Raw genomic sequence first — 17,842 nt, forward strand, 5'->3', positions numbered from 1 at the left:
AGTTGATGGAATACCCAGAATTAGACAAGCTAACGGGGAGAATTCGGAACCGGCAAGACCAGAGATTTACCGAGGACTGGAATAAATTTACAGAGTATATTAAGAATATATGTGAAGTTCAATTAACGTTTGTAGGTTTTCAAGAAGCTCTGTGATAATAAAAGAAATAAATATTGTTTTATAATAATTGTTAAGATTAATTTGGTTAAAAAAAACAAAAAACAATATAGATGCAAGAAAACTGTGAAAACACGAAAATTTCCAGATAGACTGAAGGAAGTCTGAAAGTGGAAAGATTAGAATTGGATGTATAATTCAAATGGAATGTTTTTCTTTTATTGTTAAATTTGGAAATTTTATAATAAAAAAAGAAAATTTGTAAACCAACACTTCCCAGGCTGCAGAAGGCCGCTTAAATATGTCACTAACCATTTGTAAACATCATTGTGGGTGTATCCTTTCATAAGCCCACACAGATGATTGAGTGATCACTGTCCCCCACCCCCTTAGTATAAGAAAATGTGGGTTTTTTGGCGATGATTATTTTCTTCTAAAAGTGAATTAAAGTAAGTTGAACAGATGTTTCACCAACTGTGTATGGAACTCATCTGAAAAAGTGTATGAACCAGTATTTTTATTGTTTTAATAAAGCAATCATTATACCCACCGGTAAGGTTTGAAACTGGATTCTTAATAAGGGCATGTTCAACAGGCAAGGAGTAGATGGCATCACATGGTGCATTATGTTAGCATAATGAAAAATGTATCACTTAACATTGTTTGCATTATTCAGAGTTATACACATACAAGTGTCTGCTATAATCCCTTGCCAATATGTTGTCTTGGTAACCGGTTACCTGAACACCAGCTCAGCAGCTACAAGGAAACAAGTGTGGATAGTTATTGGCCACATTTAGTACAGAAATGGAAAACAAGCAATCTAACAAAAGATTAATATTTAATACACTTGCATATTTACTAACTTTGGTGTGCAAGTTTTGGTTGTATAAAGTAGAGCAGACTCTGCAATATGCAATACTTCCTTTCTATAAAAACATAGTCTGATCTGTAGCCAAGAGTTCCTTAAATGTATGATGAAAATTTTCTGGTAATGTGCATTTTAAAACCACCTTATGGTAAATTAGCAAGAAAGCAGATTTCCCCCCAGTCCTTAGTAACAATTGTGCAGCAGTTGCATTAATTTCTGTCCTTAATTAGTAACTGAATTCTGAGCCAGCAACTAGACTGGGTAAAGGAAGAGAACTTGCTAGAGACTAAAAAGCTTCTCTACTGGTTTTGAATTGACTTAACTTGCTGCTAAATATTTACCTCACGGCAGACAAATGGCCGCAAGTCACTATTAGCCAAGGCAAAACTTTCCCACATTAATAAAGCTGACATTATTTGAAATCTTCTTCAAGGAGATTTCAGAACTGACTGCTGAGGAAAAGAAATATTTCATTAGTGCATTTAAAAGCAAACTTTGGGAAAGACTGAGGAGAAAAGCTTAACAGTTTGCTCAGGATATGTGACCTTGGATTGTGTGTGCATGGGACACAGTGCCAGACCTTGCAAACATGGTCAAGGAGAGTATTTCCTGTGGTTCTGAGTAAGGTGCTAAAGATTAATGTGTCACTGAAGGAGGAGTGAAAATACACCAACTAAAAATACTGTTTCGGACACAGCACATGCACATCTTGAGGCCACCTAGACCTTTTGACATGTAGTTTCGTGCTGATTGTTGCTAAACAAATAGCCTGCAGGGGGCAAACTGGGCCAGAACCATGGTGCAGGGGAAGGGGGGGCATTAACACTTTGCCCCCACTGCACTCCTTACACTCGCTAGTCACAATGGGATGCAAGCTCCAATTCGTAGCAAGTTACGTGATGGCATCCTACATGACAATTTGGTATGCAAGCTACCCTAAGGAAGAACAAACATGACCTCCCTCATCGGTTGTAAACAGAACACAGGACTGGGTATTGACCCTTTAGCGTTAGTAGAGGGAAACCAGTGATTGGCAATACTGCATTTCCATCAGGACTGGAGAAAGGCTCTATATACAGCGTTGAAAGCCATTGCAAGGCAGCAAGGTGGTGGCATAGTATACACACATACTGTGCAGTGTCATGGGGATTAGTCCCAGGCACCCTAATGCCTACAAAATAATCTAGAGATGATGGGGGGGGGGGGAAGGCAGATGAGTTTTGAGAAGCTGGTTATGTCATTCCCAATAGGTCTGCCCAGTGCTTTTTTTTCTTTTCTAAAAAAATGTTTAGGGCTACTCTCATTTTCCTACTCATATTGAAATACTGCCCCTCAATGAGGCCAAACTTAGATTCACAAAATTTGTAGGGATATGAGTACCCCTGTGTCCCCCCAGAAAAAAGCACTGGGTCTGCCCCACTAACATTGCAGAAGATGCTGCTGCTGTTGTCATCAGGGCACAGCCTCTCCCTGTGTCACAATGAGTGCAACATGTGTGAAGGTTCCCCTATGTAATACTGAATGCAAGTGAAGAGGGAAGGATGGGGGTGAGCAAAAGTTAAGGATGGGGGTTTGAGAGAGGGCATTGTCAGTAAACAGCACAGAGGGGAGCCATTTGTGGAATTTTCCACTGCAGAAAGAGAGGTTTTAAAAGGAGGTGAGTTTGCTAGAAAGAGTATTGAAGGGTGTTCAAGGTAAATGGAAAACACAGGATAGTGGCAAAAGGGAATACTGGGATCCAAATACACAATAGGTTTGTGAAAAATTAGAAAAGGAGGAAAGAGAAGAAATACGGTAGTTCTGAGAAAGCGAGACCACCGCAGATGACTTCAGAGAAGCAACAACAGAAAAGGAAGGCTGGTGAGTGATTAAGCAATCAAAGAAGGTTTTAGCAGCGAATAAAGGTGGGAAAAGGGGGAGATTCTGGAGATGCCCCAGTTTGTTGGGGGAAGAAAAGAGTCAGGATGACATACTGGAGAGGCATTGACCACAAGAAATGGTGTGTGTGTGTGGCTGCAGCTTGTGGGCGTATTGAAAGGAAAGATGAGACCTGTGCCTTTGCCATTCTCAGGCTGAGACAGAACATCCTAATGGGAATGCAAAAGAAAGAGGGCGATGAAGGTGAAAGAGCAAGAGAAGTTATTAACATAAAGGTGACAGTGTGAAGAGAGGAGCACATATGAGCGCCACCAGGGTGAATGTAGAATGGGAAACGCAGAGAGAGAGAGAGAGAGAGAAATAATGGGACTGTGCAGGACCATGATGCAATTGAGAAAGATGAAGAGGAAGTGACACTAAAATAGAAAAGGAATGGTGGCTTCTTGCCCTCTGCTTTCAATCATGCTCAGACACCCTCCTTCCCATTGTGGGACGGGGCAAAATGCCTCTGGGGTCTCACCTGCAGCATCCTTTGCAATGCACTCAGCCACCCTGTAAGCAAAGTCAAGTCACACACGATGTGCATTATATTGCCAAGAAGTAGAGAACTGCATGTAGAAAACTTTCCAGAAAACATCTGCCTATTTTAGAGATGGGAACATAACACTTAAACTTCAGAGATGAAATTATATATATCATCTACATATTAAAAAGCCTGAAAGACTCCCTTACTGAATTCCAGGTGTGAGTTAGAAGCAACAGTGAGATGCGATTAACTTTATGTCCCACTTGCAAATTTCACAGATGTATTTTAATTGATCTATGTTTCTATCTTGCTCAGTCTTCAAGGAACTCAGTGCAGTGTTCAAGGTTTTCCTTATGACTGCTTCAACTTTCTCAAACCAGTCTGAGGAAGTAGGTTAGACTGCAAGTGAGTGAGTAGTTTATAATCACCACCAAGCTCTACTGCCTTCCCTGCCACCACAGTCACTCCCCACACCGCCAGGAAGCTTACCAAGTGTTGGGTAGCAAGGCTTTTAGTCGAAAGGAGTTTAGGACATTTGTTGTTGTTGTTCCTTGCCTTTTCTCCTGACAGGGACTCAGGGTGGCTTACAGATAAAATAGAAACAGTTAAAAACCTAGAAAAAGAAACCATAATTTTAAAAGGTGTTTAGGTGGCTGGTTGACCCATTCTTTATTAGCTATAAATTTGGTATAGATAAGAATTAAGTTGAAATAATAAAATATTTTTTCTTTCTCTTTAGAAGTTCCAAAATGTTCAGGATTTTATGGACTCTGGGCTGGTTATAAACAACCTCTGCCTCTAATTGGATGTAGGCTTGTTTCTGTTCCTCAGATGCTGTGCTTAAAGTTATAGCAATACAGCCTGAAATGAGGTTTCAGATTTCTGTATGTGTGATTTTCTTTTTTTTTTAAAGAGAATACTTCAAACAATGTTTGCAAATTGCTTGCTTAAAAAGCTGAAACATGCTCCAGGTCAACTGCTAGGGCAATTTCCCTTGTATTTTTTTGCCTCATGTATTTTGCCTAATTTCCCCTAGCTAATGAGGTTATGTGAGATTCCATCCTTCCCTGTATTTTCATTCTGGATCCTGAGCCTTGTGAGTGCTTGGATGTGCTAAATACATATGCACAAAGACCTCTGGGGTTTTTAATTGACATTTTGGAGTCTGAAACTGAAACAAGGAGAAATTAATTTTCTATGGAAATCTGTCTTCCTGGCTAGGAAACAGATTTCTTAGTGAAATTAATCCTGCAGGTTATGCAGATCCCTGTCATGGCCAACCATACAGCCATTATAGCGCATACTTATGTTCGGGCTGAAGTGGGTAGCTGAAAGATGAAATGTTTCAATAACTTACTGGAGTGGTGCTCCCAATTTACCATTGCTAAACCTCTTCCTCCCCACTGCCCAACAAAGGGTGTTTTCTGTGGGGGTTTTTTGGACCATCACTTCAAGCAACAGTGAAAACAACTGTATTAGCCTCCTGGTCATGATTTAGCACCCCCACATTGCCCTGAACTTAGCATTGTTCAGGGGCATTGCAAGGAGCAATGTCGTGGAAGCGGTGTTTCTTAAGATGAAAATGTGATGCTCCCTTGTTTCTGCTGCTGGTTGCTGCATGTTGTTTCAGTAATCTGGTTATATTTATCGTATTGGATTGCTGGGATTTTTTAAACTATGTTATCATATTTGCTATTGTTTTGTTATAGTTTTAGGAAATTGTTTTTTACAGTGTTTGAAATGCATCCCTGTTCCTTTGTTGCAAACCACTGGGAACATGATTTTGTGTGTGTGGAAAACAGACTTCCAGATAAATGAACGAATGAGTGGGAAAATGGCAATCCCCAAAAACAAAAAGCAGGGGAAATTCTTTTTATGGGGGGCAGGGAGTTGAGGGGAAACAAATCTCAAAGAAATTATCAGAAAAATGACCTCTGAGTAATGTTGTCTCAGCTCATAGGATAAGTATTTGGGTCACAGGGTGTGATTCCTCCTCATAGGCCTGAGCCTTTGGCACCTCTTGTTTCGGGGAAAGAAGCACTAATCTTGAGGTGGGGGGGGAGCATCATCACAAAATGTTGATGCTGATGGATGTCTTATTTATGTGCACTGTTGTCTTATGTAAATCTAGCTACAGCCCTTAATGGTGTGGTGCCACTTTGATTTACACTGTGAAAGGGAGTGTGTGGGAGTATGGCAGTGTTAAAAACTTTCTGGTAACAAACAGCAGGTTGCCTTATGTTACCAGCATTAGCATTTGAGTTCACTGCGGCTGAACTCAATTTGTATCAGTGGAGATTTATATCAAGCAGTGGGAAGGCAGGTCATATCCCACTGCCGTCTGGCAGAATTAGCATCAAGAATCTAGACCATTACAGCAACAAATAAAAGGTAGTTAGAGGAATAAGTCATGTTCTATCAACTCCTTGTAATGGTCATTCTAATGCTATGGTGTCTCCTAGACCCATTACTTTAGTTTTCAGAGAAAAATCAATCTCTCCAGATTATTTCATTATAACTTTCTTTTCTTTTTTCTTTAAATAGTTTGGATCATGAAACTTCTTCACCACTTATAGAAAAATGCCTTTAGGTTTAATTATCATGATGGAAGTACATCTTTATACTTTTTTATATATCAGTAGGAGTTAGTGTTCAATATTTCTTTTCTATATCGGGCAGCTTATCAGCTAAGCATTTTTTCAAATATGTGTTTATGATCCAGACTATATTTTATATGTATTCATTACATTTGTAGCCTATCTTTCATCCTAATGCACATAGGTTTGTACCTCCCCAAAGGCTCATTTAAGCTCAAAACATTCAAGATTCCCATATGGACTCCTTATTTACCAGTTATAGATGTGAATAAAGAATGATGTTTAACACTGCAATCCTATACATGTCTCTCAAAACGAAGCCCTACTGAGTTCGATCGGAGTACTTAAAAATTACTTCAGGTGTTCTTCAGACTACAATATCTACTCAACAAAGTAAATAAATAGATCAGCAAAGCCACATAGGTTTCCAGGAATAATATACTAAGGGTAGTCTTAGAAAAGAAAATGACATACCACCACTTTTCACTTACCACTTCCAATTAAAAACACTCAAAACTATAATTAATGACCTACAGTTCATCCTGGACAATTTCCCTTTCACATACTGTGCATAGACCCAGATGTGACTCTGTCTCTATGTCTACTCCAGTAACACGATTGCAGAACCTAATAATGTCATCCATAACATTGACCACTCACTTGTCTTCCATTCCTTCCTCTGCCAGCGATGTCCTTTGTCATTCTACATAGCACAAACTAGCCAGTCTGTATGCAAAAGAGTAAACAGAAGCAAGTCTAGTATCAAAAATGGCAATACCCCCAAACTGGTGGGTGAATATTTCAGCCTCTTGGGATGTTCTGCAACTGACCTTAAGTTGGCCGTACTGGAACAGAGGAACTTTCAAAGGAGATTACCATGTGAAACTGCTGAATTAAAATGCATCAAGAGATTCAGTGTTATCTCTTGTGGATTGACATATGTTAATTGGCTTACCAATGACAGAATGTCTGTGCTAATTCTGCATTACCAAGATGTCTGCAAATGTGACATGAAGGCTGGCAATGTGACCAGAGGAGGAATGACCACTGGGAGGAGCACAGAGAGAAGAAACGCTATGGTGCATCTTTGTAGTACCACAACTACTGGGCACCTTCATCTGCCCCAACTGCAACAAAACATGTCTCTCCCATATTGGTCTCTACAGCCAATATGGTCTGTGTTATTAGCAACAACTGGCTTGTGTGTGTGTGTTAACTAGTCACTGCTAATAATCTAATATCACTGTCTATACTTTTCCACAGGGACGCAGGTGGCGCTTTGGTCTAAACCACTGAGCCTCTTGGGTTTGCCGATCAGAAGGTCGGCGGTTCAAATCCCTGCGACGGGATGAGCTCCCATTGCTCGGTCCCTGCTCCTGCCAACCTAGCAGTTCGAAAGCATGTCAGAGTGCAAGTAGATAAATATGTACCGCTCCAGTGGGAAGGTAAACGGCATTTCCGTGCGCTGCTCTGGTTTCGCCAGACCCGGAAAAACTGTGGACAAAAGCCGGCTCCCTCGGCCTGTAAAGTGAGATGAGCGCCACAACCCCAGAGTTGTCTGTGACTGGACTTAACTGTCAGGGGTCCTTAACCTTTTTTAAAAAACAAAAAACAAACAAACAAAAAACCCAAAAACTTTTCCACATTTCCTTTCCTTCTGACTTCACTGTTTACAATCCCCCACCACGTACACCTGCAACTTTGGATAATGGATCATACATCTGGTGAAGTATACTGAAGTCCTCAAAACCTTATTTCACAATAAATTTTTTAGTCTTCAAGATGCTACAATACCATTTTTTTCTGCAGTAGACTAACACAATTACAGTACTCTTATGGAGACTGTAATTCAGAAGTAAGTATTCAGTTAGACTTACTCCTAAAGAAAATGTGTATAGTACTTCACGTTTAGTCTAGTTGGAGTTTATCACACGCTATCTTGAATTTAACATTACAGGGAGATTATATGAAGGGCAGCGGATACATTTTATGGAGAGAATCCTAGTAATTATTTTCCTTCAACCACTTATGCAACCTAGAAAGAAGCTGGATAAAATTCTAATTATGAAATTTGGAAACCTTTTTACTTGGCTGTGGGGGAGGATTCAAAAGAAAAGTATAAATATGCATGATATTTAGTCTCCATTAACATCATCCTACACCTGTCTAATTTACTGTAGCAATTATTATAGGTAAACTGAAAAAACCTGACCTATTGATTCTTACACCTTTTAGCATCCAGAAATAAATGAATAACATTTGAAAATGTTGAAATGTCTTCATTTTCACTGGGTTGCTGGGCAGTTTCAACAGTGGCTACATCTGGAAGACAGTGCTGTATTTCTCAAAAATATCTGTTTTCTATTTTTTCTGTTTTAAGATGCACATTACCAAGTTGCTTATATTGATTTGCTGGTCAGATTTAGGAAACCAGCTAATCTCGTTTCATAAGAACTTTGAAATGGCCATGCTGTCACAAGACATCTAAATCAGCAATTCGCCGGTGATAGTGACCACTGCTATATGCTTGTGAGCTATCACAACTGTCAGGGGTTCAGGAGTGGAGGCACAGGAGAAGGAGGAAGCAGAGAGCGAAGGGGAACAATCCGAGGGCAGTCTAGGTGAGGAAGACAGTGGGGCAAGAGATTCCATGAGTCTGACCAGTGAGTCGGAAGGTTCACAGAAGGGGGCACCCATAGCCAGGGCAAGGGGGTTCCCGGGAGGGAGGCACCAGGAGCAAGGAGCCAGCGGTGACTCCCAAAGCAGCAGCTGGAGATCGGGACCAGTTTCCCCACCAGAGCGTAGCGGGGGGGAAGAGTTCCAGATGTCAGGACCGGTTTCCACTCCAGGGGAAAGAGAAGATGAGGCAGGGCTGACCACGTCCCTGTCGCTGAGTGAGGAAATAGAGGGGAAGTCAGATCCAGCGAGCCCCCCCGAAGGGGGAAGCAGTGACAGAAGCAGCGTAACGGTCAGGAGGAAAGTTGCCGGCTGGGCGTGCGCGCCAAGTTCAAATACACAGGCGCGCGGGACAGCTGGGAGCGAGGATTGGGAGCCAGGTCCTAAAGCATGCCGGAGGGAGGGGGAAGAATCCGGAGACTCTTCAGCATCAGAAGAGTCCAGAAAGGGCAACACCCCGGCGGGCAGAAGGACCCAGAGGAGAAAGGAGCAAAGGAAGAGGTGGAGCAAGGCTAGGGTCTTGAACTGGTGTCTGGGGTTAGGGTTAGGGGGGAGGAGATTCAGACGGAGCTTCAGCGGTCTAGGGTAGAGACGTAGAGCTGCGCGCCGTGGCTTTGGAATCGAAACTGAACCTTAATAAAGACTTTTGTATATAACAAGAACTGGCGTTGGTCCTCTGTGAGCTGGGACCTTGGGCAGCTCTGAGAACAACTATCAGAATCATAAATTTTATAGACACACTGGACAATATACAAATGAGGCTGTAGTTTTTGTTCACTTTGCCTAAGACAATTTGCTCATCATGTTGTCCTAAGGTTTGTCTGGCTTGGTTTTGATACGGTTTTGATACTGTTTACCCTGCAGGTCTTACAACATAGAATCATTGGATTAAAGTTGGAAGGGGCTCTGGTGGTCCAATGCCACTCCAATGCCCTGCTCAATCCAGTAGTTTTACAGGTACAGCATCTTGTGTCTTAGATAAAAGATATACTGCTTTTGACAAAATGTCCACAGATGTGCTCAGAAGGCACCATCCGATATTGAAGCTTCAGCTTTAGGGCCGGCAATCCCAGAGGAGCCACAGAAGCAACTCTAGTCCACATTGCTTAAAATGTTGGGGTCTAATAGACCCAATTTGAGTGGCATGACTCAAATTGATTAATTATTTTTTTGGGGTATATATTTCAACAACCCCCAAGTTTGACAGTTAGTAGTACAGATGCTGTAAAGGTGTGGTGATCTGTCATGGAACAACCCCATTGAAGAAGATAACAGCGGTTACCCAGATCTCATTGCTGGTTGTGAAGGGGCCTTCATAAGAGTTCAAGATTCAGGGCCCAAAAAATGTAGGCTTGCCACTGCTCGCCCCAACTGGGCATCAGCCGTCCTCTCATACCATTCCCATTCTGTGACACTTCTAGGGATCATCACCAGCTTCACTCTCCCCTTGCTGTTCTTCAGCAGTACATCCACCCAAGGTGGTAGTGGGCAAAAACAGCCTTATCCACTGGAGTAGAAATTCCGCACCTTTCTAAAAAGGCTTTCTTAGAAAAATGCCCTGGTAGCACACATTCACATGCACACATTTGAATTTTGGAAGTATTTTCTCCTCCTTCAACACAAGGCAGAAGACTAAGATTAAAGTGCCATAATTAATTATAACACAGAAACTTGTACCCCTTAAAGAAAAGCCCTATACAAAAATTTTATTCTGCCCTGCACATCCTCTTTTACCACCCCACCCCTTTTGCCACTTTATTTGTGATTTTTCTGCCTTCTAATGTATTACATAATGAGTACCAACTGCAATGCTGAGGCAAGAAGTTTCAATACAATGTCACACTTTGTTAATTAAACAGCAAAGAGAAAATATAATTAGGTATGTTCTCTTACTTGGCTAATTAAGAATGATCCAGAATGCAAAATAATGATTTTAAACAACTGATGAATAGGGAGGAAAGTAATTTAGTTCAAATGGCAAAGCATGTGTCAGCCTTTGAACAGAAAGTGAGGTATTCAAGACAGGCTGACTTGCTTCTGTCTGCTTTGACATTTCTCATCTTGACTGTGCAAGGTTTCTTCAGCTTTTATTTCTTAAATAACAATGGATATAGAAGCAGTGATACTTGAAGTGGAAAGCTCCATGGAGAATCTCTAGCGTATTTTAATTGCACTTGTTTTAATATCTCAGTTAATAGTGGAACACAACGACTGTGGCGTGGTGTCCCTATTTACCAGGAATGTTCTGGATTTAGAGAAGTCATCCCGGTTTCTGAATTGATCCCGGAATGTCAGGCTTTTCCTTAGGACATCCCTATTTTCATCAGAGAAACGTTGGAGGATATGGTAGGATGTCCCTATTTTCACTGGAGGGTATGGAGTTATCCGACCTCGAAGCCGTCTGACAGCAATCCTGTATACATTTTTAAAACATTTTTTAAACATTTTTAAAAAAATGTTTAATGTTTTATTATGTTTTTACATATGTTGGCAGCTGCCCAGATAGGCTGGGGCAACCCAGTAAGATTGTGGAGTATAAATAGTTAAATTATCATTATGGAATGGGACGTCCCTATTTTCACCAGAGAAATGTTGGAGGGTATAGGCATGCCATTCAGACATGGGCTCATGGTTTAGCACTCCCCACATTAACCATGATCTAAAACTAAAGCTTGTTCTATGGCTTACAGCTTGTGGTTTGTCACAGAGGGCTAAACCATGAGCTGGAATTTGGATGACATGTTAAGCCAAACCATGACTTAGTGCAGCAGAAAGACTGGAGAGGAACAAAGTGGTCATAGTTTCCTCTCCTAGAATGTGTACGGCTGTGTGTCTGCACTATGCCATGGTTTGGCTTAAGTATAATGTGCAAAACAGGTCAATGTCTTTTTCCTGAGATATTAAACATACCGAACTCATTTGTCAAACATAATCAAGCAGTGGCACCATTATGCACTGAAAAGGTTTCAGCTGAAAGGAAATAATCAACAGATATCTTCTAATTTCTCGTTGGCTCTGATTTGGTGTATATCGATCAATTACCTTTGCAGATGTAGCCTAATTATTCAAAGTCACACAGGCCTTCCTGGATGTTAAGACTGATTTTCTTTACTGACAAAATGTCTAAAGATCACCAGGAGGTGCAACAACAACAAAAAATCTATTGTTCTATTGCGTTCCAATCCTGTTAAATCAACTTGCTGTTCGTGATAAATTAAGCCTGCACTGCAGGTCAGTGAATTTCTATTAACTGCTTATTCATGGGAGAAAGTAAACTATCACCATCAAGAACTTTGCACATCAACCAAGGCAAGCTGTCACTCTGCTTAACTTTTACAATAAATGCCCCTCAGACTCTCACATGTGAAGTAAGAAACACTATTTGGCATTTAAACTTTAGTTGCCAGCACACATTAAAGCAAATAATCAGCGTGGATTGATTACACCTTCTGACATCAAAAGGTCAGAAATTGCTATGGTGCGTGCGTGTCTTAAAGTGATATATACTTAGTTGATTTATAAACCAATTGCTTTAAAGAATAATTTCCCCAGTTGTTTAATTTATATAATGAGCAGCCTCCTAAGATAAGAAGGAAGCAGCATTACAAATTGAAGCTACTCTTTTTACTCATTTTTTCTTCCTGCTAAATTCTTAGCTGCTTCTGCTGTTACATATAAAATAAAAAATGTAAGAATTATGAAACTTATATGGAAACCCAAAATAATCCTGTTATTCGTTCCAATTGCCAATGTTTTATGCTTTCTCTCATGTGTGGGGAATGGAAGTAATTTAGAAGGTGATACAGCCATGCCTGTAACAGTGCCAGAAGCTAGGCAATAATCCTATATATGTCAATTTAAGTAAGTCGTAGAGAATTCAAAGGGACTTACTTCTAGGTTAGTGGATAAAGGTTTGCTACCTGGAAATATCTTACTACTGATAGCTGCTTCTCAAATGGAACATTACAAAAGGAAGCCTGAGATTCTATGAAAATGAAAATGTAGATCCTTCTTTATTGATTTTTTTATCGTTATTTGACTACACCTTTCAAGTTCTATAAAGTATATAAATAACCATACCCAATCTCGCATTCACCCATTGCTCCTGTTTATGGATAAACTTGGAGTCAGGCCAAGCCAAATTATATATTTTTAACAGTGTGTTTTGAACCTGAATTTGGGATGAAGACAGACAGATGTTCTAAGTCTGCAACACTATGCACATTTACCTGGGTATAAACTACCAGAAACAGTGAGGCTCTGGGCAGCAGTGTCCATTGAGGTGGTTCTCTGGTGGCCACCATTTGCCACCAGTGCCTATTCCAAGACCATCAAGAGGAGAAGGGCAAGCCCACACTTTCTAACAACCAATGGCAACAGAGTAAGCAGGGATTGACTCAGTCATCACAATGCAACATGTGGTTGCTGACTGGATGGAAGCTCCTAGCATGAACATGGGCTGTTAGCTAATCAGCTAGCCAGTAACCAGCCACCAGTCACTACTGCAGGGCAATTCAAGTCCGCCCTCATCAGTCATCTTCCCCTCTACCTCCCAACAGTTCTGATATGGGCATGTTCCTTCCCTGCACCCTTCATTACAATACTGTGGTAATAGTGGTTCCAATCCAAGAACCAGCTCACCAGTGACAGAGGTTGCCAGGTGATGGTATGTGTGTGACAGGAAAAGAGTGTATTTGGCAGCAGTGGCATTGCTAGCGGCTCGGGTGCCCGAGGCGGCGCACGCACCCGGCACCTGGGGGCGGGGAGAGTTAGGGCAGGGCACACTGTGCAAAGCCTCTCCGCTGCTGCTGTAGGGCAGCTGAGGGAGAGGCGGTGAGCAGACGCAAGCCCCACGCTGCTGTTTCAGGCAGTGCAGAGCCTGCAGGCGACCAAGCCACCATGTCACTCCCAGGAGAGATGTGTGGCTTGGGCACGCTGCAGGCCCTGCGGTGTGGCACCCAGTGCCAGCCAGGTTTTGTTGCACTTGTTGACTGAACTAAAAAGTTTTGCGAGCCCATTTTTTTAAAAAAACCCCAACTTCATATTTTTGCCATTTTGACACTCCCTCATTGATGACACCCGGTGCAGTTGACACCCACCACACCCACCCTTCCTACATCACTGTTTGGCAGGAGCCTTGAGTCTCTAGCTGGGAACAAGAGAGGAGCACCATTTTTGGCAGGCTGGGAGAGATGCCTTGGACTCCAGTGCAGCATTGCTCTGTGGAACAAGCCGTTCTTGAGAAGACCATGCTGTAAGATCTGTACCCCCTCCATCTAATTTCAGGTGTAAATATATGAACAAATCATATTACTTAAAGCTACAACAGCCTCCACCAAGTCTTGATTATCGAAAGACCACAAACCCTGTGTAAGTGCCTGGAAGTCGCCCCCCTCCCCATATATTGCCACAGCTCAGCAGAGAGTGGGGATGGCACCCAACCTTTGTAAGAGTCTGTAAAAACTGGCATGATGCAGTCTGTCTATAGTCTGGAAAGAGGAAAGATGGATCATTGGCAATCCCTACAGGAGGACAGATAATGTCTTCAGTGATTTGAAAAACTGCACTGTGTTGCTGGAAGTTGTTCCATATAGAGAAGGACAAACAAGGTTATTCCGTTTTAACAAATGAACTTGTTTAGCGCTAAACAGTCAGGCAAACCTCATTTGCTAGCTAAGACATTTTGAGCCGCAGGCTGAAAACATAAGCGAGTTCCAAGGTACTTTTCCTCTGAGAGTAAACCTAAATGCATGCCTTTTGGTAATACGTACAACACATTTCCACTTACTCACCACAGTAGCATCTTCCTGAAATGCATAAAAGTTCCTATCAGTAGATCTTTGTAAGATAAGAGAAAATACTGTCCACAACAGCCAACATGATAATTATTTTGAATACACTATATGTAACTTGAGCTGCTTGTAGGTAGTAAAAATGTATTCCCTAGTAGTAGGTGCAGTGTAGCTTTGTGGAAATCAGAATTGTACACCTTATTCTCTAAATGCAGAATGGTTGAAGTCCATTGATTTCCATAGGAAAACATGGAGCAAATGAGCAATGAAATAAAAATGACATGTATAGGTTTGACTGTTGTTGAAATACAGCCATTATCCAAAACTATGCTTAGCTCTGATAGACATATAAAACAATTTGTACAAATTGAGTAATGGTGGGTTTGAATTGCTCCCTTACCAGAAATAGCATTAAAAAGCAAAAAGAGTCATGTTGTTCTATAGAAAAAGATCAAAAACCCACAGTTTGGGAATATCTTTGTTGGGATTGAGCAAAATGTCACAAGATAGTGGCACATCAGACACAGACACACAGAGGAAGAGAGAGAGAATGAGAGGGTGTTGGGGAAGACTGTTTTTGCTACTTCTGTCCAAATAACTTTTCTTTTTGTACTTCAGGTACTTTTCCTACAACTGGTAGAAATTAGATAAGACTTCCCTTACTTTAAACTTATCTATTTGTCTTTGGAAAAGTAATAAAACCCTATTTCCTTCTTAACCTGGTTTATGAAAGCACAGCTGTCACAATCACCTAGTATTAATAGTAGACTTTAATAAAAGAAGGAAGAGAGATGTTTGCTAGAAGTGTGCAATAGGCCATGTAATTTGATTGTTAACTTTTTTGTACGCTTAATTTTTTTGGGCGTACTTTTTAATGCATAGCAAATTATGCATAACAACTTTTACTGCAGAAACATATATGCAATTATGTTGAAACAATTAACAAGTGGTAAAAGGGTGGGAAGAAGGATGTTAGCTAATCCATATTTAATAGGAAGTGGTGGTAAATATTTTAAATGAAACCATACTTTGAATTATGAACCTTTGTTTTTCCTTGCTGCAGGATTATGAAATATTGTTATAATTGCAGATATGGTTTTGTTGCAGTATTTTTCATGATGATATATAATTCCTGACAAATATATCTATTTCCAGGATATAATGACTGCATTAAAAACTGCTGAAACAATGTCATGTGAAATTCAAGGAAGCTGATGCATAATATTATTTCTTTAAAAAATATTCCATTTTTATCCCACTCTTTCTTCCAAGGAGCTCAGGATGACTTACAAGGGCTTTTCTTTCTCTCTTTTATCTTCACAATTGTCCTGTGACTGAGGTTGGCCAGGCTGAGACAGAGAATACTTGGTCCACAATCACCCCATGAACTTCATTGCTGAGTGAAGATGTGAACCTGGGTCTCCCTGCTTTTAAGTGCAGTATTCTCACAACTCTGCCATCCTGCTTGGCTGTGGATGCAAAACTGAAGCAAGCACACCACACTGGTAGAGTGAACAGTGTTACTAAGGTGTAGGTGGGTTCCCACAAGGCAAGACACAGTGATAACAGCAAGAACCTTTACTGAATTACAGAACTGAACAACAGGGACAAAGCAACTGCTTATATACATTTCTGAAGGACTGGGCCACTCCCACTCCCAACGTGATTGGCTGTCTAAACTTCCAAGCTGTGAATCATGAGTTTGAGGGCCAATGGCAGAGGCCCAAATCCTGAAATGTTTTGTGATTGGATATCATGTATCAAATAAGAACTCAGATTCCTTAGTCCAGACTCAGGCTCAGGCAGACACAGACCACTGAATACATAACAGTTACAGGCATATCAGAGAACATCAAATTCAATTTGATGCACATAGGTTTATTTAACATGAATCAGTCCCAGTGTGGTTTAAGCCAATTATGCTTCTTTGAGACAGTTTCAAAATCAACCAATAATATGTGTAGAATGATTTGTTAATGTTTATACTGTGCTAAAGGAAAGTTCCTGGCATTGTTTGGAAAACAGGGGAGGGGGGGAATAGTGCGGTTTTGGAATCAGAGGTTAAAATCATTGCAGTTTTGAAAGGTTCAGCCCACTGTCTTGATTCAAAATAGCATCCAATTGTATCCAAATATAGACAAAGACCTGCTCTATTATCTCAAGGACCAACATGCAGGATTTGGCTATAATATTTTAAAGGGACCCCTGACCATTAGGTCCAGTCGTGGCCGACTCTGGGGTTGCGGTGCTCAGATCCCTTTATTGGCTGAGGGAGCCGGCGTACAGCCGGTCATGTGGCCAGCATGACTAAGCCGCTTCTGGCAATCCAGAGCAGCTCACGGAAATGCCGTTTACCTTCCCGTTGGAGCGGTACCTATTTATCTACTTGCACATTGACCTGCTTTCAAACTGCTAGGTTGGCAGGAGCAGGGACTGAGCAACGGGAGCTCACCCCTTCATGGGGATTCAAACCGCCAACCTTCTGATCGGCAAGTCCTAGGCTCTGTGGTTTAACCCACAGCGCCACCCTCTCTGTTTTAACTTTATTCTCTTCTTTTTATACATTCACATACTCCTTTAAGTGGCCTGGTTCCTAAACAGCTTAGGGCTTCAAAAATAGCCATAGTAGCATTTTAATTTGGGCATCAAAAGGCACTAGCAACCAGTAAAATAATATAACTGATTTATTTGCTAGTAACCATATAGCATTTGAATTCCTTCATGGTAGAACTTTGCATTCTCGCTCCCCTGCTCTGCTTGCCAGACAACGTTTGCCTCTAATCATTTGTCTTGAAAAAAGCTTTCCAGTCAGGCAGAGGCAACAGAGAACAGGTAGTGCTATTGTTTGGCATGATATTTTTCACAAAGAGAAATGACCATGGGAGTGAAGAATGAAAAGAAGAGGAGGATAAAGAACGGAAGGAATCGACAACTAAATAAAAAGAAGACTAGAGTCTTAGCAACAAACTGGGTTCAAAAGAGGTCATCACTATCGATAGTCTGGAGGTCACCAAGAGACCTATCCATGGTGTGGGAAGAAGGAAGGTGATAATTCTTTACTAACAGCTCAAAACACAGTGGGGGGAAAGGAGTTTATTAGAAATGGTTTGCTATAGCACCAATGACCAAACTATTAAGGTGTAATTTCATCAGCTACATACTTGGGAATTTGGAAAGAGAAAGTTATCCAGGTAGAAAAATGGTTTTTTGGACAAAGGCACTGTGCTGCTTTCTCCTCTGGGTACAAGACAGAAGCCATGTTTCAAGAAGTGATCCTCTTTAATAATGCCTTTTGCAACTCTGCTTTGATGCATTAAAAGTTTTCTGTAAGAGTTATTTGCCAAACAGTAGCAAGCCATGTAACCACAGAAGTTTTCCAGTATTT

The 17,842-nt window shown here is 41.1% G+C and overlaps 3 long non-coding RNA genes across 6 annotated transcripts in view; 1 reads left to right on the forward strand and 2 right to left on the reverse strand.

The window, feature by feature from the left end:
* The window catches only part of LOC309379406, a 356,632-nt gene that overhangs the window by 154,036 nt on the left and 184,754 nt on the right, over window positions 1–17,842 (reverse strand). The gene's annotated exons all lie outside the window — the stretch shown is intronic.
* LOC309379405 lies at window positions 671–13,252 on the reverse strand. Of its 2 annotated transcripts, XR_014172482.1 has the most exons (5): window positions 12,895–13,252; window positions 6,650–6,715; window positions 3,882–4,005; window positions 1,330–1,440; window positions 671–876 (listed from the first exon to the last, which is right to left on the reverse strand). It is a non-coding gene; the product is annotated as an uncharacterized lncRNA (long non-coding RNA). The 2 variants fall into 2 exon arrangements; XR_014172481.1 differs by lacking the exon at window positions 1,330–1,440.
* LOC309379403 overlaps window positions 2,520–17,842 on the forward strand; it is a 43,669-nt gene continuing 28,346 nt past the window's right edge. The window contains exons 1-4 of one of the 3 annotated variants that reach the window (XR_014172477.1): window positions 2,520–2,645; window positions 3,708–3,797; window positions 5,937–6,002; window positions 11,716–11,896. This is a non-coding gene — a long non-coding RNA (uncharacterized lncRNA). The remainder of the gene's footprint in view (window positions 2,646–3,707; window positions 3,798–5,936; window positions 6,003–11,715; window positions 11,897–17,842) is intronic. The other 2 variants (XR_014172478.1, XR_014172479.1) reach the window with 2 other exon arrangements.

Source organism: Podarcis melisellensis (genome assembly GCF_964234715.1).
Source record: "Podarcis melisellensis genome assembly, chromosome: 10".
NCBI classification, from domain to species: Eukaryota; Metazoa; Chordata; class Lepidosauria; order Squamata; family Lacertidae; genus Podarcis; species Podarcis melisellensis.